The sequence below is a fragment of the Aquarana catesbeiana genome, linkage group LG05, assembly GCF_042186555.1.
Source record: "Aquarana catesbeiana isolate 2022-GZ linkage group LG05, ASM4218655v1, whole genome shotgun sequence".
In the NCBI taxonomy this organism is placed as follows: domain Eukaryota; kingdom Metazoa; phylum Chordata; class Amphibia; order Anura; family Ranidae; genus Aquarana; species Aquarana catesbeiana.
In genome coordinates this window covers 242,402,133-242,426,344 of record NC_133328.1, presented here as the reverse complement: position 1 = coordinate 242,426,344, position 24,212 = coordinate 242,402,133, and the positions used below count along the sequence as shown (strand labels likewise).

General features: G+C 44.8%; 1 protein-coding gene across 3 annotated transcripts in view; it reads left to right on the top strand.

Annotated features, from left to right (window-relative positions):
- Positions 1–992: 992 nt before the first annotated feature.
- Positions 993–24,212, top strand: part of STX17 (syntaxin 17) — a 252,011-nt gene continuing 228,791 nt past the window's right edge. For 2 of the 3 annotated variants that reach the window (XM_073630647.1, XM_073630645.1), the window contains exons 1-2: positions 993–1,064; positions 1,411–1,634. The gene's annotated coding sequence lies outside the window, so the exon portion shown is untranslated. Of the gene's footprint in view, positions 1,065–1,410; positions 1,635–16,914; positions 16,965–24,212 lie in introns of those variants that run through there. The other variant, XM_073630646.1, reaches the window with a different exon arrangement.

Here is a 24,212-nt window from a genome sequence, read left to right as displayed (position 1 = left end):
CTCTCCCCCCCTCTCTCTCTCTCTCCCCCCCTCCTTCTCTCCCCCTCTCTCTCTCCCTCTCTCTCCTCCCCCCTCTCTCTTTCCTCCCCTCTCTCTCTTTCCCCCTTCCCCCTCTCTCTCTCTCTCTCTCTCCTCTCTGTCCCTCCTTCTCTCTCTGTCCCTCCTTCTCTCTCTGTCCCTCCTTCTTCTCTCTCTGTCCCTCCTTCTTCTCTCTCTGTCCCTCCTTCTTCTCTCTCTGTCCCTCCTTCTTCTCTCTCTGTCCCTCCTTCTTCTCTCTCTCTCTCTCTCTGTCCCTCCTTCTTCTCTCTCTCTCTCTCTCTCTCTCTCTGTCCCCTCCTTCTTCCTCTCTCTCTCTCTGTCCCTCCTTCTTCTCTCTCTCTCTGTCCCTCCTTCTCTCTCTCTCTCTCTCTCTCTGTCCCTCCTCTCTCTCTCTCTCTCTCTCTCTCTCTGTCCCTCCTTCTCTCTCTCTCTCTCTCTCTCTGTCCCTCCTTCTCTCTCTCTCTCTCTCTCTCTCTGTCCCTCCTTCTCTCTCTCTCTCTGTCCCTCCTTCTCTCTCTCTCTCTGTCCCTCCTTCTCTCTCTCTCTCTGTCCCTCCTTCTCTCTCTCTCTCTGTCCCTCCTTCTCTCTCTCTCTCTGTCCCTCCTTCTCTCTCTGTCCCTCCTCTCTCTCCCCTTCTCCTTTTCTCTCTCCCCTCTCTCTCCCCCCCTACCGTCTCCCCCCCCCCTCTCTATCTCCCCCCCGGATGACAAGTCCGTCTCTGCACACTGTGGGGATGGGGGATCGGATGATTACGGATCGCCTGTCCGTTTTGATCTGATCCGCCAGGCGGATGGAAAATGGGACATCCATACATCTGGAAATTTGCGGATCGGATGTCAGCGGACATGTCACCGCTGACATCCGTCGCTCCATAGAGCTGTATAGATCGACCGTTCAGATCCGCGCACGTGGGAAAGGAGCCATAGAGTGGCCACAACAGTTCTCATTCTTTTGTTCATTTTTTTTTTTTTTTCTTTCTTTTTACAGATGCAATGTCTGTTAAAGGCATATTGGCCCCATAAACAGTAAGTGTGTGATCTTTTTCACAGACAGAATTCTAGTCTTTTTGAAATTGCAGTTGGATTTTGAATGGTAATAATGCTAAAAGTGGTAGTAAAGACTATTGACAAATATTCTTACAAATGTTGCCTCCTCCCAGCCCCCCCCCCCCCCCCCCCCAGCTCTCTGGAAGAGACTAAAAACTGTGTTCAGGTCTTAAGATTTGTTTTACAGGGTTAACGCCCAACTCAACACGTTTTGTTTCATTTGGATAGACAGGAAAAGTGTCAGACCTCTGTAAAGTTTATTGGTTGTTCATATTTACTTGTTTTAGTATTTAAATCGGAACTAAACCTTTTTTTTCCTTTACAGCCAAGGAAGCTGCCATCTAAAGCCTAGTGCACATAATTAGAAAATTGGACAAACGATTGTCTGATTTTCCCAGAATGTCCGTACCATGCTGAAAACAAGAATGCTATTAATGGTATGAAAATTCTCGTACCACAGAGGAAAACTTCCCACGTATATAGCTTGCGTTCCAATGTAGAACTGAAAGTGATGTAATGTGCATGTGACCCTTTATTCGCAAATAAATAGTAAGTAAATAATTATATTGTAATTTTTTTTTTTAAACTTAAAGTTTATTGAGTTATAAAGAAAACATACAACTGAATGTTCATACTAGTTTTTCTACAAACAATTACGATGTTACTTAGGTCTAATTTGCATAACATGTTAGTACGTTGTTGACTAGAACAATACTTATTTGTGGCAAAGTATCCTAGTGTCCATTCCCCACCCACCCCGATTGGGCTCTTTCTGTGAGTGGGAAGTGGGCACCAGACTGGAGTGTATAGAAAAGAAAAAAAAGAAGTAAATTATAAACAAACATAACCGTAATTAACATTAGTATTTAGCATACCATTAAGTGTCAACATAAATGTCCATGAGCTGAGTAAGTTGGATAATGATTCATCCTTCCGTTATGCTGTAGCCTGGCTGAACTCGAGGATTTCAGTTGGGGGTATTAATGACTTTTATTGGGTCTTGTATTTGTTAAGTAGACCTGACTGGAAATGTGGAGAACTGGGAAAATGAAGGAGGGGGTACATTTTCAGGCTCAAATCAGTCAAGGGGTTCACTTTTTTGGTCAGCAATCCATGAAGCCCAATTTTTGAAAAAAGCTTTGGTGGTCAGTTCGGATTTAGCAAATGCGTACTCCAGTTTGAAGTGATCATTAAGTATGCGGATAGTATCCGCTAACGTGGGTGAGTTTACAGATTTCCACCTTCTCGCTAGTGCCAGACGGGCAGCTATCAGAATATGAGTTGCCAATGTTTTGGTTTGTGTATGCCACGTGGGGATCGATAACCCCAGCAGCAGATCCAGGGGTGTCGTAGGGGGAGATGCAGGACACGTGGAGGAGATGAGGGTAGATACCTCCTGCCAGAACTTTTGGATATTGGGGCAGTCCCACCAGATATGGCGTAAAGTTCCTTTTTTCTCACAGCCTCTCCAGCACTTCGCCGATGTGGTAGGGTAGATGGGCGTAAGCCTGGCTGGGGTGAGGTACCAATTGTGATATAGCTTTTGTGCGGATTCCCAATGGGAGATGCAGTGGGATAGAAGATGGGGAAGGGTTATGGCTTGGTGCCACAGTTCACTTGGTGGTGGGTTGTCTGTGAGAGAGGACCAATAGTTGGTTGAGGGAGAAGATAATTCATCTGAAGGTGTGGTGAGCAGCCTGTATATAAATGAAATACCCTTAAGTGTCGGTTTAGGAGTGTCATAAAATTTCAAAAGGGCATTTGGGAGAGAATCTTCCTGTGTCCATTGTATTTTAGATAGGGTTGATCAAATCCTCAGATATAGAAAGAAGGATTGTTTGACTATTCCATATGTCTGCTGTAGGTATGAAAATGGGTGTAGGCCCGAGGAGGAGCATAATAGTCCCACATTAGTTGTTCCTTTTACATATCCATTGATCGATGTTAAGATGCGGCGACAGAAGCTCTATCGCCTTCAGGGTAACTTAGACAGGATTGAGAGAGGCATTCCTTCGTTGATTTGAGTAATGGCTGTCCATGTTCGTATTGCTGCTGTTGCTGAGCCTAGAAACTGATGATTTGGTTTGTAGTTGAGTAGTATGGCTGCAAGTAAATTATTCGTGTCAGTCTTGAGGACTGTGGATTCAATCTGCTTCCAGGATTTTTGGGAGTTAGGTAACCGCCACTCTCTCAATTGGTCCAGGAGTACAGCTCTGTAATATGCTTGAATATAGGGAGCTCCCATACCCCATACCAGGGGTTAGGAAAATAGATATTTTCAATCTAGGTTTTTTGTGTTGCCATATAAATGTATCGATTATACCTTGTAGTTTTCTTATTTGGACTGAAAGGAAGGGTAGGGGAATAGTGCGAAATATATAAAGTATGAGCGGAAGTAAAAACATTTTTGACTGAGCAATTCTCCCGGCCCATGAGACGGAGAAACTGATCAGTTCTTTGGATAAGTGCAAAAGCTTCTCCACAAGGTCATCGTAATTCGTTTTGGTTAGTTTAGGTTAGGCGGATTCCAAGATAGGGAAGGGAGGAGTTAGTGGACCATGTGAAAGGAGTTGTCTCTGTTATTTCTCGCTTGGTTTGTGGGTCGATACCCAGGTTTAACATAATGGATTTGCTATGATTGATTTTATATAGGGAGATCAAACTAATTTTATCAAGTATGTTTTGGACGGCTGGGAGGGAGGATTTGGGATTGGTCAAAGTGATAATGACATCATAGGCGTATAGTCCGATTTTGTGTTCTGTATCTCCTATTCTGATTCCCGTTACTGATGTTGCAGAGCGGATGGATTGTGCCAACGGTTCCATGATTATTGCAAAGATCAAGGGGGGTAGTGGGCACCCTTGTCTGGTACCGTTAGTGATTATGAATGGGTCTGAGACCATTCCCGATGTCCAGACTCACGCAGTGGGGGAGGAGTACAGGCCCAATAGGGCAGTTAAAAATGAGTCAGTGAAGCCAAATTTACGAAGAACCTCCTCCATGTATGTCCAGTGGACCCTGACGAACGCCTTCTCCGCATCCAAGGAAGGAAGCAGAGAAGGTGTTCGACTATGCTCCACCCACTGCACGAGGTTGATGAGCCGCCGGGTCCCATCTGAAGCTTGTCGCCCTGGTACAAAGCCCACTTGGTCTTGGTGGATTAATTGGGGAATTAACGAGGATAGACGTTGTGCCATTATTTTTGCATAAATCTTGGTATCTGAATTTAAGAGTGAAATTGGTCGATAATTGGCGGGATTGTCAGGAAGTTTGCCAGGTTTGGGAAAGCGACCACAAGGGCTTCTAATGACTCTTTGGGGATATTGCCTGAGTTAGCAAACTGGTTAAAAGCTTTACAGAGATGTGGGGTGAGGAGATCAGAAAAGTGCTTATAATATTTATTGGGGAATCCGTCTGGGCCTGGAGCTTTATGCAATGGGAGCTGTTTTATGACTTTAATTATTTCCTCTACGGTGAAGGGGCTTGACAGGGATTCCAATTGATAAGGATTTATTTTTGCTAGGTGTATTGTGTCGAGGAAGGCTTTAATATTCTCTCTGCTGGGTGTGGTTGAAGGGTCAGAGTCTTTTTAGGTTGTAAAGGTTAGCGTAAAAGGAGCTAAATTCATTTGCTATGTCTAAAGGATTTTGAAGACATTTGCCTAGGGAGTTTGTGATAAATTGGATTTTTTTTTTTGGAGGACTGATGTTTCAATTGCTTAGCTAAGAAAGCTCCTGATTTATTAGCGGAAGTGTAAAACCAGAGTTTGAGTCGTTTAATATAATAATCGAATTTCTTATGTAAATGTTCACTAAGTTGGTGTCTTAGGTTTTTTAACTCTGTAGTGATCGTAGGGCTCTGAGATTGCTTGTTAGACTGTTCAAGGTCGCGTATCTTTTTTGGTAGGGCTTACGAGGTGCGTGAATGCGATTTTTTTTTTTTTTTATTTATTTATTTTTTTTATCTCAGCGCCTATTTTTATAAACAGACCGCGTAGGGAAGCCTTATGTGCATTCCAAATTATGGCATAGTCTTCAATTGATTGTGAGTTGTGTAGAAAATAGTTCTCGATCTCGGACCGAACCTGCCCCTCAAATAAGGGATTGGTAAGCAGGGATGAATTTAGTCGCCAAACAGTATGCCTCGGGGATTGCTTATTGGTAAAGAGTTTAATTGTGACTGGCGCATGATCAGACCAGGTGATTGCACCAATTTGTGCCTCCGTGACTGATTGCAGTAGATATTTGTCAGTAAGGAACACGTCGATCCGGGAGTAAGAATTTTGGGAATGAGAAAAATAAGTGTAGTCCCGTTCCTCAATGTGCAAGCACCTCCAGGGGTCATATAGGTTTTGTTTCTTAATTAGAGAGATTAAAGCGGAGGGTCTGCGTTTCGTGGGGTTGGAAGTATCAAGGTATCAAGGGCCGCATCAATTATGTAATTGAAGTCCCCGCATATAAATACTGGGTTCGATCTATATGGTGCTATTCTGGAAAGAAGCTTTGTGTAAAAGTGTTTTTGACCTGTATTTGGTGCATATAGATTAACTATAATGAGACGGTGATTTTCTATTGTTGCTGATAAAATCAGATACCTACCCTCCTCATCCACTTCACAATGATGAAGTGTAAATGAGACGAGATGAGATGAACTTATCGCGATCATAACGCCCTTTTTTTTGTTGGGTGCATTGGCAAAGAAGCAATGTGGGAATCACTTGTGTGAACAGGAGGGAGGTTTAGTTTTAGAAAAATGTGTTTCTTGAACACAGAGTATGTCCGCATGTTGGGTCAGTGCTTCTCTCCATAATAGATTACGTTTGAATAGGCAGTTTAGGCCTTTAGCATTGATTGTCGCGAGGGATATGGTCATGCTGCTTCAAATTACCCCGTAGGCTTAAGCGAAAGGAACCAGAGTATACTTGAAACGATTAACAGTCAAGTAAATTAAAGATGGTAGATCAGCTATAAAATTATGGAATGATGATCAGCATGCAATATGACACTTAAGTAATATCTCTTTTTATTCATTATATATCTATTTAGGTAATATAAGGTATTTCTAAACAGTATTATCAACAAGTTTAAACAACAAATTTGAACACAATAGCGTGCTTAGTACACTGTAACCTGAGGGTGTGGAACAAGGTAGTAACGTCGCCCACGTTGGATCCTATTTACGCTGGAACACGTGGCAACAATAGCTTTAAGCCTCAGTCTTTGTCAGGCGCAGGCGGACGGTGTTCGGTGTGGGTTGGTCGGGATCCCCCATTTTCTGGATTATTGGCATGGAGAGGAAGTAACCCCCAATTAGTTAGTTTTTTGTACCCATCCTTAGGGTTCAGGATAGGAATCAGTTGTTGTTTTTAGGTAACCAATAATTTAGCGGGAAAACCCCATCTGTGTATGATTTTATTCTCCTGGAGTATTGATGTAACTGGGGCGAAGGCTCTACGCATCTCCATTGTTGCAGGGGAGAGATCAGTAAACATTAATATATTGGAGTAAGCGGTTTAGTGTCTTTGGCGGCAGAGAGGATTTGTTCTTTTACGTGATAGTAGGGTATCCGTGCCAGAACGTCCCTAGGTACTTCAGCGGGTAGGTGGGTGGGCTTAGAAATCCTATGAGCCCAATCAATAATTAGATCTTGTGCGTTTAAGCGTGGGAGCAATTTTGAAAAGAGTTGCTGCAGGTATTGAGCGAGCTCGTTCGGTTTGAACGATTCTGGTATGCCTCTAAATTTAATATTGTTTCGTCTAGAGCGGTCCTCTAAGTCCGCCAGTTTCATTTTGATGTGCTGGATTTCAGTTCCATGATGGTCTTGGGCGTCCAGGAGCTCATTATGAGCCTTGGAGTATTCCTGCGTGGTCTCCTCTAACGTATCAGCCCTTTCTTCTAGGCAGTCTACCCTGTCATGCATTTGAGAGATAGACAGCTGCAACTCTCTGTGCAAATCCCTTTGCAGGGTTAATAATTCAGCATAGCCTCTGTGACCGTATTATCTGAAACTGGCATGGCTGCTAGGGATGTATTAACTCCTGTATTGTTATCCCCTTCTGCTGCATTAGCCCATAATTGTTTTTTAGCTAGGGGCTCTTTACATGGCGAGGGAGTAGGGGAGGATGCCAGTCTCTTACCTCTGTCTGCCATCTGCAAGCTGGAGGGAGGCTCTGGCGCAGGTACAGAATCCATGTCCTATCTGGGAAGATTAGCGGCCGTGTTCCCATTAGATTGGGGATTGCTTGTAGTGAAGCCTGGCTGAGCAGCAGCGTGTAGGTTTCTCCCTCTGGAGCCGGCGCCATCTTTGTCCGACTACATGGCCGTGGTGCTGTAGTAGTCGGTGAGGCGGCATGGTGCGGGCGGTTTGAACCGGTCCCTTGTCATGCCCGAGTGTTCTCTTGTCCTTCCCCCCGCGATTGAGCTCTATCGCGGGTCTCTGGGTCGCTGTATGTTGCGGAGCATCCAAGCGGTGGAGCGGAGCTCAGGACTTATGCCTCCATCTCAGTCCGCAGCAGGCCACGCCCCCCCCAATTATATTGTAATTTTAATCCTATAAAAATACAGCAATGAAATGAATCGTGGTATCAATAATAGAAATAATAATAGTATTTATTTTAAAAATAGTATTAATAATGATAATAATAACTATTATAACACTTTATTTGTTATCCAAGAGATAATATGAATACTTGTGAACTTTATACTGCTATTAATTTATCACTATCACAGAAATTTCAGTTTATGTCTCTCTAAAAAAATATTTTTTATTATCGTGCAGGCAATCATTCTTTCATGTTTATGAAAAACTTCTTCTCTTCTTCTTCTGGGTCATACTTGTTTCCAATCATGTGCGATCTTGCTCTTTCAATTTTTTTTAAGGTTGAATACTGTACTAACTAAATGCAAATCGTTTTGTTCTGGTAGCTTATGAGAAACATTTTCCAGCATGTCCTTTTGGAAATTTCCATCTGCAGAGTAGTGGTCGGCTCTCGAAAGCAGAATACTACGAACATAAAATCCAACAACTGTTCCGAATACAGATATTTTTGTCCGATTTTCTAATAATGTGTATTAGGCTTTAGCCTCTGTTTAATCTGCAGTTGCCATGGTATTGAACATGTGATCAGTTATGACATCAGCCATTTGATTGTTTGACAGTTTGAGAGCACAAGTCTCCAACTTACAGTGCAAGCCAACCTTGATGCAATATTTAATTGGACAACTACAGTATGCGGCAAATGAGGTTTAATGTTTATAAATGTAAAGTTATGCACTTGGGGGCTAAAAACATGCATGCATCATATGTACTAGAGGGAGAACAGCTGGCTGAGTCAGTGATGGACCTGGGTTTTCTGGTAGGTCATAGATCTAATAATCGCATGCATTGCTAAGGAGAGATGAGAGAGAGATGAGAGAGATGAGAGAGAGATGAGAGAGAGAGAGAGAACTGAATTTAAAGGGATTTGTAAAGTCTTGTTTTTTTTCCTATAAAAATAACAAACATGTTCTACTTAACTGCTCTGTTGCAGTGTATTTGCACAGAGCAGCCCAGATCCTCCTCTTCTCGGGTCCCTCTTCTGTGATCCTGGCCCCTTTTATCTTAATGCATAGAATGCATTAAGATAAAAAACCTTCTGTCTTTACAACCTCTTTAATCCTTCTTGAGAGGGGGCGAGTAAGGGAGGATATGATTACATGCTCCAAAGACATGCTGGTAGGTTAATTGGATCCTGTCTAAATTGGCCCTAGTATGTATGAATGTGAGTTAGGGACCTTAGATTGTAAGCTCCTTGAGGGTGTAGGGACTGATGTGAATGTATAATATATATGTAAAGCGCTGCGTAAATTGACGGCGCTATATAAGTACCTGAAATAAATAAATTACCATGTATAAATACATAGGTGGTCCATATTAGTGAACTTGGTGTTGAATTATTCACTTGTAGGTCATTACAGAAGACAAGGGGGCACCCTTTACATCTGGAGGAAACTAGATTTCTTTTTCGTACATCACGGGACACAGAGCCGCAGTATTTGCTGAATGGGTTAAATAGGCACCACTAGGTGATGGACACTGGCACACCCTAGACAGGAAGTTTAGCCCCCTATATAACCCCTCCCCTTACTGGGAGTACCTCAGTTTTTTCACCAGTGTCTTAGGTGTTGGTCATGAGAGAAGATGTGCTGTGTTGAGCTCCGCTGGAGAAATCTTTGCTGGGGCAGGCCATGCAACTGAATCCATTCAAAGTGCCTTTTTCCAGGCCGAATTGAATGGTACATGGGCCTCATGTCCGAAGAAACAAGGTTATGCCTGTAGCGCTTCTCTTTTTAGAGAGCTGGACCCCGGGATCCAGTATTTGTTTTTTTCAGCCATATTCCTGGCCGGGTGCTTTTTACAGGTCCAGGACTGTGGATCCCCCGATTAAAAAAAAAAAAAAAAAAGGGGGCCCCAGTCCCTGAAGGTTTTCTAAAATGGAGCCCACGGTGAGCGGTGAAGATTGGGTCTGTTACCACAGAACCCTGCAGCTGGATAAGGTAAGGGAGATTCCTAAGGATTTTTTCTAATTCTTGTGTGTTTTCTCCTTTAAGTAAAATGTTGCTATGCCTAAAGTCGCCACCCGGGGCTGTCAAGAGCACATACCTGATTCCATGCTTGTCAGTCTCGTCTCTGTGTCACAAGCCGCACGCTTCCTCCGAGCCCATGCTCCAGGTAGGGAAGGGTTTTTTTTTTCTTTTTAGGAATGTCCCCCCACAGCTTCCTTCAGGCTAGAGGCCATGTGTTAGTCAGCGGTATGCCGCACAGCCTCCCGCTGCCGCTACCATTGCGGCGGCTCTCCATCCACCGACCCTCCTCTCTCCTCCGCCCCAGCCTCCCCTCCATGTGCGATTCGATCGGGGAGCCCTCGGCTCACGTGGGAAAAGCGTTTTTTTTAAAAAGACGAGAGGGGGGAAGGGGTGGTCTGAGGAAGGGGCAGAGCATTAGCGCGGCATTGGCGTGGTTTAACGCCCACAACGCGGGCTATACAAGGCTATAAAGGTGCACTTTTTGCAGGTGCACACAGCTCAAGGAGGGACACAGAGCAGGTGGATGGCATGTGAGTGTGGGTGACACAGGAATTCCCAGGCAACATTTAGCATTAGACTGAGCATTAATAGCAGCGGCAGTTGCTGGACTGTTTTGCTCAGTAGTGGGTGCATTTCTGGTAGTACCTCTGAATTTGTGCTTAGCACTAAGGGCAGAAGGGGAGGTACAAATACCCCGAAAAATAGGGGCTCAAAGGGATCTCCCTCAGGCTCTGAGGACCCCCCCTCTGCAACGCCATCTCCCCTTGAAAGACCTAGGGAGGCTAGTCAGAGTGAGCCGTCGGGGTCTGAAACTGCTTCTGGCATTTCAGCCCCTGTATATATTACTTAGGAGGTTCTTTCCTCAACCATAAGTGGATTAGAGGAAAGATTAATGGCCTTAATCGCATATTCACAAAGTGGAAGAAAACGCATTAGGTCCCCTTCTACCACCCAGGAACCTCAAACAGAGGAACTCTGGGAAAGGGGAGACAAATCCCCCTCAGAGGACCAGGATGAGACTGATGACTCCTCTTCTGAGGAATCAAGTGAGTAAGGTCTACTCCACATTTAAGTTACCCATAACTGAGTCGGTTGAAAAGCCCACATCTTATTTGGGTTCACTGAAGCCTCCTCAAGCTGCACATGCTTTTCCTGTTCATTCCTTGCTGGAAAAGCTTATGTATTCTGAGTGGGATCACCCAGATAAACGTTTTCTCCCTCCTAAAAAGTTTTCAACACTTTATCGTATGGAGGAAAAATTCACAAAGATGTGGGGTATACCGGCAATTGACGCCGCTATATCCTCTGTGAATAAAAGTTTGACTTGTCCTGTTGACAATACTCAAATGCTTAGGGATCCAACCGATTAAAAATTTGGAATTCCTGTTAAAAAACATTTTTTCCTATGTCAGTCCTTGAGAGATCACTTGAAGCAGATGCTCAAGGTTTTCTCTGAACAGCAGGCCCAGGAGTTAGCCAACCTGCCAGCGGCTTTGTGTTTTGCAGTTGACGCAATCAGAGATTCTATCCTTCAGACCTCTCACCTTGTGCTTGGGTTGGTGAATATGCGTAGAATCTTATAGTTGAAAAATTGGTCAGCCGAAACGCCATGCAAAAAGCTCCTGGCTGGTTTTCCCTTCCGTGGTGTAAGGCTGTTTGGGGATGATTTGGACAATTATATCCAAAAAATCTCAAGTGGGAAAAGTACCCTTTTGCCAGTTAAGAAAAAGAGTAAACGTCACTCATTTAAACGGGCTCTTTCTCCAGTGCCAGGGGCATCAGCCTCCAGGCAGTCGCAACGGCCTCCACCATCAGGTTCAAGAAGTAAACCTCAGAGTCAACCCCAGGGACAAAAGAAGTCCTGGGGGAGAAAATCTACAAGACAGAACGCAAAGGCCTCTTTATGAAGGGGCGCCCCCGCTCGTTCGAGTGGGCGGAAGACTGCTACAGTTCTCAAGGGTCTGGCAGGAGGATTTTCAGGACAGATGGGTGGTCTCCACAATAACTCTAGGTTACAAAGTAGAGTTCCGAGAATTCCCGTCTCCTCAGATCAAATGTTCCCAAAGACCCAGAGAAAAAAAGTCTCTTTCAACAGTTGGATCGACTTTTGTCGTAAAAAGTAATTATGGTGGTTCCCATGGAAGAGCAGGGGTTGGGGTTTTATTCAAACCTTTTCATGGTGCCAAACCCAAATGGAGATATCAGACCCATCCTAGATCTCAAAGATCTAAACCGGTTCCTAAAAAAATTTGATCTTTTCGCATGGAATCAAACCGATCAGTAGTCTCCATGCTACAAGGCGGACAACTTCTGGCATCAATAGACATCAAGGATGCATACCTGCATGTACCTATTTTCCCCGCTCATCAGAAATATCTGCGTGTCGAAGTGGAAAAACGTAATTTTCCGTTTGTAGCTCTACCTTTCGGTCTAGCTACTGCAACTTGGGGATTTACAAAGGTCCTGGCTCCTCCTCTGGCCAGATTAAGGGCTCAGGGTATAACGATTATAGCGTACTTAGACGACCTGCTCTTAATAGACCAGTCGGTAGCCCGCTTAGACCAAAGCTTGGTCACCACAATCAACTACCTATGTTGGGGAGATAGTCTCACCTCTGAGGAGTGCTGTAGTGTCAGTGAACCCACATCCCTAATAGAATGAAGAAAAACTTACTCAAACATGAGTGTATATCCTCTAGTGGGACTTTGATTTGGGTGACTGACAGGTAGGTAAGTATTAATATATTGAATAGAGAAGTAGAAATTAAAAAAGAAGATATTTAATATGGAAAAAAAATAAAAACATATTAACTATGGCATAACATAATGAGCATTAAAATGAATGCATATACATGGAGATCAGAAGAAATAACATTGACCAATTCTATTGTATAATAACAGATAGAAAAGACCCGACGTTTTGAGGTAATAAAGGGATCAACCACTTCTTCAGGGGTAATAAGTTTTGGTCACGACAATAATTTATATCTATGGTCAAACAAGAAAGAGGACAAGATTTAGAAGCATATGCAATGCATTAAACAATTTGCTGCACTTCCAATATTGGTCCTAGATGATCATATATATATATATATATATATATATAGCCAAGCATATATTGGATAATAGTATAGATACTAACCGTGTGTGCTAGTACAAACATCCAAGGGGGATCAGTTGGCTGCAGACCCAGAGAGACCAGAAGAGGGACAAAGGCAGGTAGCTGGGACAAGAAAAGGAACAGGGACACAGAGGAACCTGAAGAGAAAAGAAGCAGTGGGGAGAGGACCCGCTGGGTGGATACCGTCCCCGGAGCTGGCAGGGGAGGTCCGTGGTGCTTGAATTCTCATACAACCACCACTGAATACATTAACAGACAACAAAAGAGTATATAGGGATGTGGGGGACAGGATCTAAAGGGTAAGATAATAGGGTAACAAAAGGATGTAAGGATCCAAGTGAGCTCCTATGAATAGACCTAATAATAGTGTCAGCTAGTCAGAGAGTAGCTTACCTAAGTGAATCAGCTGCGAACGGAAGTGAAATGGCTACTTCCCAACAAGCTTCACATATTTAAGGATCAGCTGTTATTCAACAGCTTTCTGCTTGCAGCATACCACAGACACTCTGGGGCAGCTGATTCACTTAGATAAGCTACTCTCTGACCAGCTGACACTAATAGGTCTATTCATGGGAGCTCACTTGGAGTATCCAAACCAATACTTTACATCATTTTGTACCCTATTACATTATTTTTTGTTTTTCTTCGATCATCCAGGTCTTCCCAATACATCCCCAGGAGGCTAGGTTCTAGTCTGCTGTGTATCTCAAAGGGACCCTGCAAACTAAACCCCCCCTTCCTGGTTCTGTGATAATACAGTTGTTAGCTGGCAAGCTGGGTAGGTATTCTCTTACCCTGCAGATCCTGTCCCCCACATCCCTATATACTCTTTTGCTGTCTGTTAATGTATTCAGTGGTGGTTGTATGACAATTTAACCACCACGGACCCCCCTATATATTCTTTTTTTTCCAAATAACAGTTTTTATTATTATTATTATTATTATTATTCGTGTTAGCAATACAGAATGAGGAAGCATAGAAAATCTCTAATCTTATCCAGCATATCTATCTACAATGTCAAACATATACTCAAGAAATAAGGGTATTGAGTTTGTGTTAAATTTCAATGTTATCTCAACGTTTAACTTTTAGCAGTTCCTTATGTAGATAAAAAATGTTAATTCAGTTACGCAGTTGCAGATTAATGCCTGTGAGTAAACATATCCTTAGAACGTGTAGTATAGAGGGATAGATGGAAGTAAAGGAAAAAGAAAAAAGGAAAAGAGGGGAGAAAAGATGAAGTAGGCTATCTAAGTAAAGTTGGTACCTGGTCATGGTGGATCCTCCCGGAGATGCCACAGCTCCCAAACCCCGTTGTGTGCCTCCAATCTGTCTTGTATTCTAGCCGTCATTTTCTCCATCAGTTCAACATCCTTAATTCTAGAGTAAAGGTCTTCGACAGAGGGTGGAGTACGGCGTTTCCAGTTTAGGGCTATGATGCATCGGGCTGCTGTGAGTATGTGTCTTACTAGTTTCTTATATGGTGTGCGAAGTTTAAGTGGTGATAGTCCTAGTAAAAAGAACTTTGGGGACGCTCGAAATTGCATTTCTAGAAGGTGGGATAGTAGGTGTTGGACCCTCTCCCAAAAAGGGATAATCAGTGGGCAATCCCAATAAATATGTGTGAAGGTGCCTTTTGCTCCCTGACATCGCCAGCACTGATCTGAACTATTAGGGAAAATTGTATGGAGCACATCTGGAGAACAGAAGAACAGGATTTTATATGCATTTTCTTTATAAAGTGTGCACATTGAACTCTTTGCTACCTGGGTCCATATCACCTGCCATTGTGCTATAGGGAGTTCCTCGTCAAGGATTTTCTCCCACTTAAGCATATAGGAGTGTTTGCCTTGCTCTTCTAGGGAGATGGCGTTTAAAATCTTATAGATTCCCGATATGATACCTTTCTGTGCGTTACCAGCTAAAATTATAGTTTCAATCGGGGATGGGGAAGAGAACTGCAAGTTCAGGGCAATAGTTATTGCATAATGTCGAATTTGTAGGTACCCGTAAAATGCCTGTCTCGGCAAATCGTGTTTGGTCTGTAAATCAGAAAAAGATAGCAATTTACGTGTTCTATACTCCCACTATACTCCCGAAATGGAATAAGTTTCTAGAAGACCAAGGGTGGGACATCTGGTGTGTTAGGCTATCTGGCACTTTAGGATTACAGACAAAAGAGGTCAGTGGTGATCTTTCCGAGGACAATTTATGAGGCCGAGCCAATGTACGCCAAGTCCGCCGTAACAGAGACATGGGGCCCAGCAGGCGGTCGGGGGCTACTTCCGCATTTGCATTCCATAGAAGATTATTCGGGTGTATTGGAGCTAGCCAAAGCTTTTCCATTTCTGTCCATTTATTATATGATTTTTGAGTAAACCATGAGGCCACCGCTTTCAATTGCGCAGCCTGGTAATATTTGATAATATCAGGAAAAGCGAGGCCTCCCTCACTACGCGACGACAGCATCACCGATTTCGGTATCCTATGCCTCGTATAATTCCAAACAAAATGAAGTAGGTCCGACTGAAGCTTTTTCAGGTGTTTAAGTGGTATGGGTATAGGAAGAGTTTGGAAAAGATATAGGAGCTTCGGGAGGATGGTCATTTTGATAGAAGCTATACGGCCTAAAAGGGAGATATGGTGCTTTTTCCACTGAAGCAGTAGGGATCTAATGGAACGGAAAAGGGGGGGGAAGTTTTCTTGGTATAGGGTATCGTATTTTGGGGTGATACAGATCCCCAAATACTTCAATGCAGTTGTTTTCCAGTTATAATGGAAATTGGCTTTTAAAAGTGTGATCTCAGCTTCAGGGATATTAATGGGTAAAGCTTCTGACTTTGATGCATTGATTTTATATCCTGAGAGAGCACTGAAACGATCCAATTCCACATGTAGAACCGGGAGGGTAATATGGGGTCGAGTTAACGTAAGAATGATGTCGTCGGCAAAGAGGGAGATCTTAAACTCCCTATCTCTAACTGCTATCCCCCGTATATCCGGGTTATTCCGGATCGAGGCGGCCAGGGGTTCCACGCAAAGCGCAAATAACAGGGGTGACAACGGGCACCCCTGTCTGGTGCCATTTGTTACCGAGAAGGGTGTGGAGATTACAAAGTGGGTTCTGACTTGCGAGGAGGGGTTGGAGTAGAGGTGCTTGATCGCCCGCATAAAGGGTCCACAAAAACCCATGTGGCTCAACGTAGCGAACAGGAAGGGCCACCCCAAACGGTCAAAAGCCTTCTCGGCGTCTAAACCCAGCAGTAATGAAGCGGATCCCTCCCTGTTCGCCACGTCCACCAAGTCAATCACCCTTCTGGTATTGTCACTTGCTTGCCGCAATGGGACAAACCCCACCTGGTCCTTGTGGACCAATGCTGGGAGGATCATATTTAGGCGGTTGGATAGGAGCTTAGTGAAAATTTTGAGGTCGGAGTTCAATAATGCAATGGGTCTATAATTGGCGCAGAGGGATGGGTCCTTGTATGATTTGGGAATTAGGGTGATAAAGGATCGCTGCATTTCTAGGGGAATGGGAATGTCATGAAGGAAGGCATTAAACAGCTTGCGCATGTGGGGAAGCAACAAGGGGAGAAATTTTTTATAGTATTCATAGGGGAAACCGTCTGGGCCTTTATGAGATGGTAGGGATTTGATAGTCAGTTCTATTTCCTCTTCCGTGATCTGCGCATTAAGCAATAGCAGATCAGATGGTTGGAGATGGGGAATTCCGCTTTGTTCTAGATAGTGACGCATCTTTTGGGTCAGTTCCGGAGAGGGAGGCCAGGGTTGTTGTACAGATCTTTGTAGATATCTGCAAAAGTACGGGCAATTTCCACCGGGTGTGATAGCAGCTGTCCCGATTTTGTTTTTTATCTGATTCGGGGATAGCATGTGGGAGCGTTCGCGAAGTTTGTGGGCAAAGAGGGAGTGAGCCTTATTGCCTTTGTCATAAAACATTTGTTTCAATCTGGTCAGTGCTTTTTCTACGCGGCCTAGGGCCAGGTCTCTAAGAGTTGTACGAAGGTTAGTTATTTTTTTAAGCAAAGGTATTGTGGGGTTGGTTTGAAGCTTATGTTCTAGTGCTCTAAGTTCTCTTTCTGCACTCACTTTTGCAGCTAAAGCATCCTTTTTTAGCTGAGAGCGCCATACACTTACCCCGGAGAACCGCCTTATGTGCTTCCCAAAGCGTGGTAAGTATGACTTCCTGGTTATTGTTCTCTATAAAATAGAGTTTAAGAGTGGAGTTTAATTCTTCCTGAGTGGGCTGGTGTTGGAGGAGGAATGTATTCAGCCAATTATAGGGTCTACGTATGGGAGTGCCCAAGTCTAGAGTGAGTAAGAAGGGGGCATGGTCTGACCATGAGATTGGGAGTATTTGAGCCTTACGTGTGAGCTGAAGAGTGTGATTATTAACGAAAAAGTAATCTATACGGGAATGGGTACAATGGGGGGCCGAATAAAATGTGTACTGCCGATCGCCTGGACGGAGAGCCCTCCACGCATCAAAGAGCGCATATCGTCTAGAGATTTGTCTAAATAGTCTCGAGTTCCTGAGGACCCTAGGTGATGATGCCTGGGGACCCACCGTCTGACGATCCGCATGTATTGATTAAGATTGAAATCGCCCCCCACTATGAGAGCCTTAGGAGTAGATCTAAAGATACGGCATATACCCTGGATAGGAAGCTGTGTTGTTTGGTATTTGGGGCATATAAAGTGCATAGTGTAATTTCTTGTGTTTGCCACAGTCCTTGTAAAATAATAAAATGGCCATGAGGATCACAATGCTGGGTCACGCACGTAAAGGGAGCTCCCCGCTTAATCAGTATGGCCACTCCTGCCCTTTTATGAGTACCCGATGCCACATAGATCTGGGAATAGTATCTGGAGGCGAACGCAAATGAGCCCCCTTTATCATAATGGGTCTCCTGGACCATAATAATATCAGCCCCTGACTGTCTGAACTCCCTCAGCGCCAGGTGCCTTTTTAGGTTAGAGTTTAGTCCATGTACGTTCAGTGAAAGAATCGTGGCCATGGTAACAGGTATGGTTGTATGGGTAGGCGCTTACCTGATGATGACGTGCTAGAGTTCGAGGTCCTGGGTTCGGGGCAGGCACTCTCCGGGAGGAGACCAAGAATTTGTGTGATGATTGCTATGTAGGCTTGGTGATGACTGGATAGGAGAGGAAAGAGGAAAGACTGAGAAAGAAAGAAGGGTACCGTTAGTACACAATAAACATAGAAAACATACGTTACTATTAAACCTGTAAAGGCCAACAGGCCAAGGTCAGGACGGATTCCCGTGTGCCCTCCCACCCCCACCCCAACTGAGATGGGCGGAGAGGGGCACCCGGGAGCCCATAGCCAGCCAGAAACATCAACTGTACAGTACGTAGCCTGAAGCCCTGAACTCATGTCTAACTAACTATCAAGGGGGGGTGATAGGTGATGAATTCTATGCCTACACTCCTAGAGCTCATCCGAAACAAGCCCTGTGTAGCGAACTGAAATTCGGCATGGGGGCAACCTTGGGGATCCTGAGCCAAAATTGCATTAAACAAAATATAGTCTGACTTGGTATATTTACTGAGCCTAAGTACTCAAGTCCTGTAGTTGTTTGAAGTCGCGGTATTTGCGGATCAGCGATTCTTTTGCTTGGCGGGCTTGCGTTGCGAATCAGAGTCCCGGGACCGATTAGAAGTGGGCACTCTCTGCCAGATTGTAGGTGGCGGCTGTGGTGTAGCGACAATATCCCAATCCGGTAGTTTTGGGGCCGGTATTTCAAGGATGTTGCAAAAAGTACGAAGGTCTTCTGGATACCTCAGTACAGCGGACTTGCCCTGGTGCTTCGCGGTGAGGCTGAAAGGGAAGCCCCAGCGATAGGTGATATTTTCTTTCTGCAATAGAAGTAGTAGAGGTTGGAGGAGTCTGCGTTTTTGCAGGGTGATCCAGGAAAGGTCGGGGTATAGTTGTATCTGGACATCTTCAAAGGTCACTTTACGTGCCAGGCGTGCCTGCTTCATGATTTCTTCCTTAAGAGTGTAGGAGCTAACTCTGCATATGATGTCCCTCGAGTGGCTCCTTTAGGGCGAAGTGCCCTGTGGGCTCTGTCCATTTCTATGTGTTTTCTAGGCGGCTCCCTGATTAGATTATTAAAGACAGATTGTAGGGTTGTTTGTAGGTCCTCGGTACCCTCCGTTTCCAAGATGCCTCTCACGCGGATGTTGTTGCGGCACCCCCTATTGTCCAGATCTTCTACATGTCTTTGCATATCTCTGAGCATTTCTCTGTGATCTGCCCCCTGGAGTTGTGTCCTATGGACCGCCAATTTGGTTTCCTGGATTTCCTCTTCAGCCATCTCTACCCTGTCCGCCAGGTGTTTGAGACCCGTCTGGAGTACTTGGATTTCTGTATGACAAGTGGATTTCACATCTTCAATTAGCTGTCTAAAATCCTCTTTTGTGGGTATGGCTTCTAGATACGCTTGCCATTTGGGAAGCAGAGGTGGGTCCCAAGCAGTGCCATATTGCCAGCGGGGTGAAGATGGGCCTGCTGGAGTGGTACTGGGGTGTGAAGCTCCCGGTCAGGGTGTAATTGTGCTCTGGTTGCCAGGGAGTCCCATGGATCCGACCATATCTCAGTTTGTTGTTGCAGGGGGGGACTTGTAGAGCCTGTCACTGCTGGGAGTGGGATCAGAGCCCCTCCCTTCTGTGCATATGAAGGCATGGAGGTTGAGTGATGCCTGGAAGCACTAGAGTCTCTGGAGCCCGATAGTCTCTGTGCCTTGGGGGGAGGGGATGAGACCGTCATGGCCCAGGATCCCTCCTGTATCCCCTCAGGGAGCTGATGCGCTCTGGCAGGGGGGCCTGCAGGGCTAGGCAATGGAGGATAGTCCTGTGAGAGATCTGAGGAGGGCGGGGATGCCGGAGATGCGGGATCCAGGCTCTGGAATTGAGGATCCGAGGCCGTTCTCAGCAGTCTTGGGAATGCTGCTGCACATTGTGTGTAGAGCGGGGCAGGGGTAGGCAGCATTGCTGTTGGCGACCCACGTGACTGTTCAGTCTGGATGTCGGGGTAATGGACAGAACTCACCGCTCCAGAGTGTCGGGTATGCTCCTGGGGGATCACTTCATCCAGCGGGGGGCCCCAGAGTTCTGATGTTGGTCTGGTGCAGGCTGTGAAGCCTGAGTGGAGCTCCGATGCGGAGGCAAGGAAGTGACCGGCGCCATGTTGGCCTCCTCGCCCAGAGACACGTCCGGCTGGATAAAGAAGGAGCGGAGGTCTGTGGAAGCACCAGGAGGGGGTTGAGATGTTCCCCTGTGTTTAGAGGAGCGGGTGGTCCGTGATGGTCCGTGATTTGCCCATAAAGCTGAGGTTAATCGTCCCCAAGATTGCCTTTCTCGCTGCGGGCTCGGAGAGCAGGGAGATCAGGCTTCCGGATCTATCTATCTATCTATCTATATAGATCTATAATGATTGATTCGAAAAAGCAATAAGTCCACTGATGTAGACACTCTCCCAGGAGATATATTAGGAATATTTCATGGATGGTGACATGCAGTTTAAACACTGGATGTGTTAAGTGTGAGGATATGTTGAACAAAAAAGTGCCTCCACTACAGATATTGCTGCCCCTTACCAGCTCCCTAGGTCCCCTTTCACAGAGACCCAACGTACTTTAGGCTTTTACCCAGCCTCGGGTGTTAAGGTAGCTGTCAGCGCCAGAAAGACTTCCCCCGCTTTCAATAACAGATGTCATCTCGTATGGTGTAATTTCGTTCACTCCTCTGCTACCACTTCCAGCAACGTCTTCTCTCTACTTCCTCTTCACTCACCTCTTACCCGGAACTTCCTGTCTGTACCTGATGTCACTTCCTGTCTGTACCTGACATCACTTCCTCTCTTCCATAGAGTCTTCCTTCACATATACTTTTTCTTTCATAGTGACTGGGATGACATGGGGACCACTTCCTGTGAATTTGTTCCGTCCTACTCCTTCACGGAGTGACAATAGGTGCCATTGGAGACGCCCTTTGTGGAGCTCTCCTGACGTTTGGGGGACCCCTGCCAGCTCCGGGGACGGTATCCACCCAGCGGTACCTCTCTCCACTGCTTCTTTTCTCTTCAGGTTCCTCCGTGTCCCTGTTCCTTTTCTTGTCCCAGCTACCTGCCTTTGTCCCTCTTCTGGTCTCTCTCTGGGTCTGCAGCCGACTGATACCCCTTGGATGCCTTGGATGTTTATATTAGCACACACGGTTATTATCTATACTATTATCCAATATATGCTTGGCTATATATATGATCATCTAGGACCAATATTGGAAGTGCAGCAAATTGTTTAATGCATTGTATATGCTTCTAAATCTTGTCCTTTTTCTCGTTTGACCGTAGATATAAATTATTGTCGTGACCAAAACTTATTACCCCTGAAGAAGTGGTTCCCTTTATTACCTCGAAATGTCGGGTTTTTTCTATCTGTTATTATACAATAGAATTGGTCAATGTTATTTCTTCTGATCTCCATGTATATGCATCCATTTTAATGCTCATTATGTTATGTTATGTCATAGTTACTATGTTTTTATCTTTTTTGCATAATAAATATCTTCTTTTTTAATTTCTACTTCTCTACTCAATATATTAATACTTAACTACCTGTCAGTGACCCAAATCAAAGTCCCACTAGAGGATATACACTCATGTTTGAGTATTTTTTTCTTCATGGAATACCTAGGTTGGGTCCTCAACCTAGAGAAGTCTTCTTTAAAACTAGTAAGAAGACTAGATTACTTGGGTCTGGTTATAGATACAACTCAGAAGAGGGTGTTTTTACCCCAGGCAAAAATCAGCGCCATAAAGAGCTGGTTCAGGTAGTCAGGGCAAAGAAGGGTCCTTCTATTCGCCTTTGTATGAGGTTGTTGGGAAAGATGGTGGCTTCGTTCGAAGCGGTTCCCTATGCTCAGTTTCGTTCAAGACTGCTGCAGAACAGTATCCTGTCTGCCTGGAACAAGAAAGTTCAGACGTTAGATTTTCTAATGCGCTTGTCGCCAATAGTGTGTCAGAGCCTCAGTTGGTGGTTGGTACCCGAGAATCTGCGGAAAGGGAAATCCTTTTTACCAGTTACCTGGAAGGTGGTAACAACAGATGCCAGCCTTTCGGTTTGGGGAGCAGTTCTGGAAGAGACGGCTGTCCAAGGGAAATGGTCCAAAAACGAGAGGACCTTACCCATCAACATTCTAGAGATTTGGGCGGCGTACCTAGCCCTAAAGGCCTGGATATTCAGGTTGCAGGGTTGTTCTGTCAAGATCTAATCCGACAATGCCACAGCAGTGGCTTATATCAATCACCAAGGGGGCACCAGGAATCGTGCAGCCCAAGGAGAGGTAAACCAGATCCTAATCTTGGCAGAAAAGCATGTGCCGTGCATATCAGCAATCTTCAGTCCAGGGGTAGAGAACTGGCAGGCGGACTACTTAAGTCGCCAGCAGTTGTTCCCGGGGGGAATGGTCTCTTCACCCCGACATCTTCCTGGCTATATGCCAAAGATGGGGGATTCCGGATGTAGATCTGTTTGCGTCCAGGTTCAGCAACAATATCGACAACTTTGTGTCAAGAACAAGGGATCTACTTGCATGTGGGACAGATGGGTTGGACCCCACTGCCGCCATTTTATACCTATACAGTGCTGTTTTTAATCCATTTACATGTGAGTGTATTTAGTGTATTTTCCTTTTATAATAAATTCGTCATACATTTTCCATACGGGATTACACTATGTGGCCTTTCTTTATTTCTCTTTGTTCATCGTAACCACCTTCACTGAGGACATCACCCCTGAGGCTTACACCGTTCCATATACCATTTCTGGACCTTCTTCCATCTTCTACGGAACCTCATCAGCCGATGGTGACCCAAGCTTGTTTGACCCAATTGAACATAGGTTTTATTGGGCCCAAACGTTCCGGTAAGCCTCTTTATAGTTGGTAGTGGTGTATCTTGGAACCAGATGCTCTTTGCTTATGGATATGTGGAATATGAAGTCATATACATATTGAGCACCACTACCATTTTGCAAGACACATCTCTTGAGGACTGTTTGGACTTTTCCATCTTTTTATGTCCTTTTTTTATATTTGAGATATGTGGATTTGAGTAACCTATTGGTCTTCATATCATACACATATGGTTGTTCTACATTAGCGCTACACTATTTTTGTCATGCGGGACAGATGCGTTGGTGACTCCGTGGGATCAGTTCTCACTGATTTATGCATTCCCTCCTATTCTGTTGCTACCACGACTTCTTCGCAGGATCAAGCAGGAAAAGAAGTTGGTGCTTCTTGTGGCCCCAGCGTGGCCCAGAAGATCTTGGTATGCAGAAATAGTAAAGTTGGTGGTAGGGCCCCCATAGACCCTACCACCACGTCCAGACCTGCTATCGCAGGGACCAGTGTTCCATCTTACCTTACAAACGCTAAATTTAACGGTTTGGCTATTGAAACCCACATTCTGAAGAATCGTGGGCTTTCAGGCTCAGTAATTTCTACTTTGATTAATGCAAGGAAGCCAGCTTCCAGAGTCATTTATTATAGAGTCTGGAATTATATATGTCTCCTGGTGTGAATCCAGCGGTTGGCATCCCAGAAAGTATGTCGGAGAATCCTTGCTTTTCTGCAAATGGGGTTAGAGATGAAGCTAGCCTTGAGTACTATCAAGGGCCAGGTTTCGGCCTTGTTGGTGTTGTTTCAACGTCCGCTTGCTTCGCATTCTTTGGTCCGAAGCTTTATACAGGGGGGTAACGCGGCTTAATTCACCGGTTAGAGCTCCCCTGAACCCTTGGGACTTGAATTTAGTTCTGTCAGCATTAGAGAAACAGCGTTTTGAGCCGATACAATATATTACCTTGGTCCTTTTGACAAGGAAGCTAATTTTTCTGGTAGCCATTTCTTCTGCAAGAATTGGCAGCTCTTTCTTGTAAAGAGCCATATTTAATTATTCATAAGGATAGAGTAGTATTGTGTCCTCATCCTAGCTTTCTACCGAAGGTGGTTTCAGGTTTTCATCTAAACCAGGATATTGTTCTGCCTTCATTTTTTCCAGAACCCTGTTCTGCGGAAGAAAAGTCACTACATTCTCTGGATGTAGTGAGAGCAGTCAAAACCTATTTGGCAGCGACTGCTCAGATTCGCAAAACGGATGTTTTGTTTGTGTTGCCTGAAGGTCCTAAAAAAGGACAGGCAGCGTCGAAATCTACTATTGCTAAGTGGATTCCACAGGTAATTGTTCAAGCTTATGGTTTGAAGAGGAAAGTTCCACCTTTTCAAATCAAAGCGCACTCTACCAGGGCTGTCAGTGTAGAGGTCGACCGATATATCGGCCGGCCGATATTTGGTGTTTTTTACTTAATCGGCATCGGCCGATTGTGCTGATAAAAAAA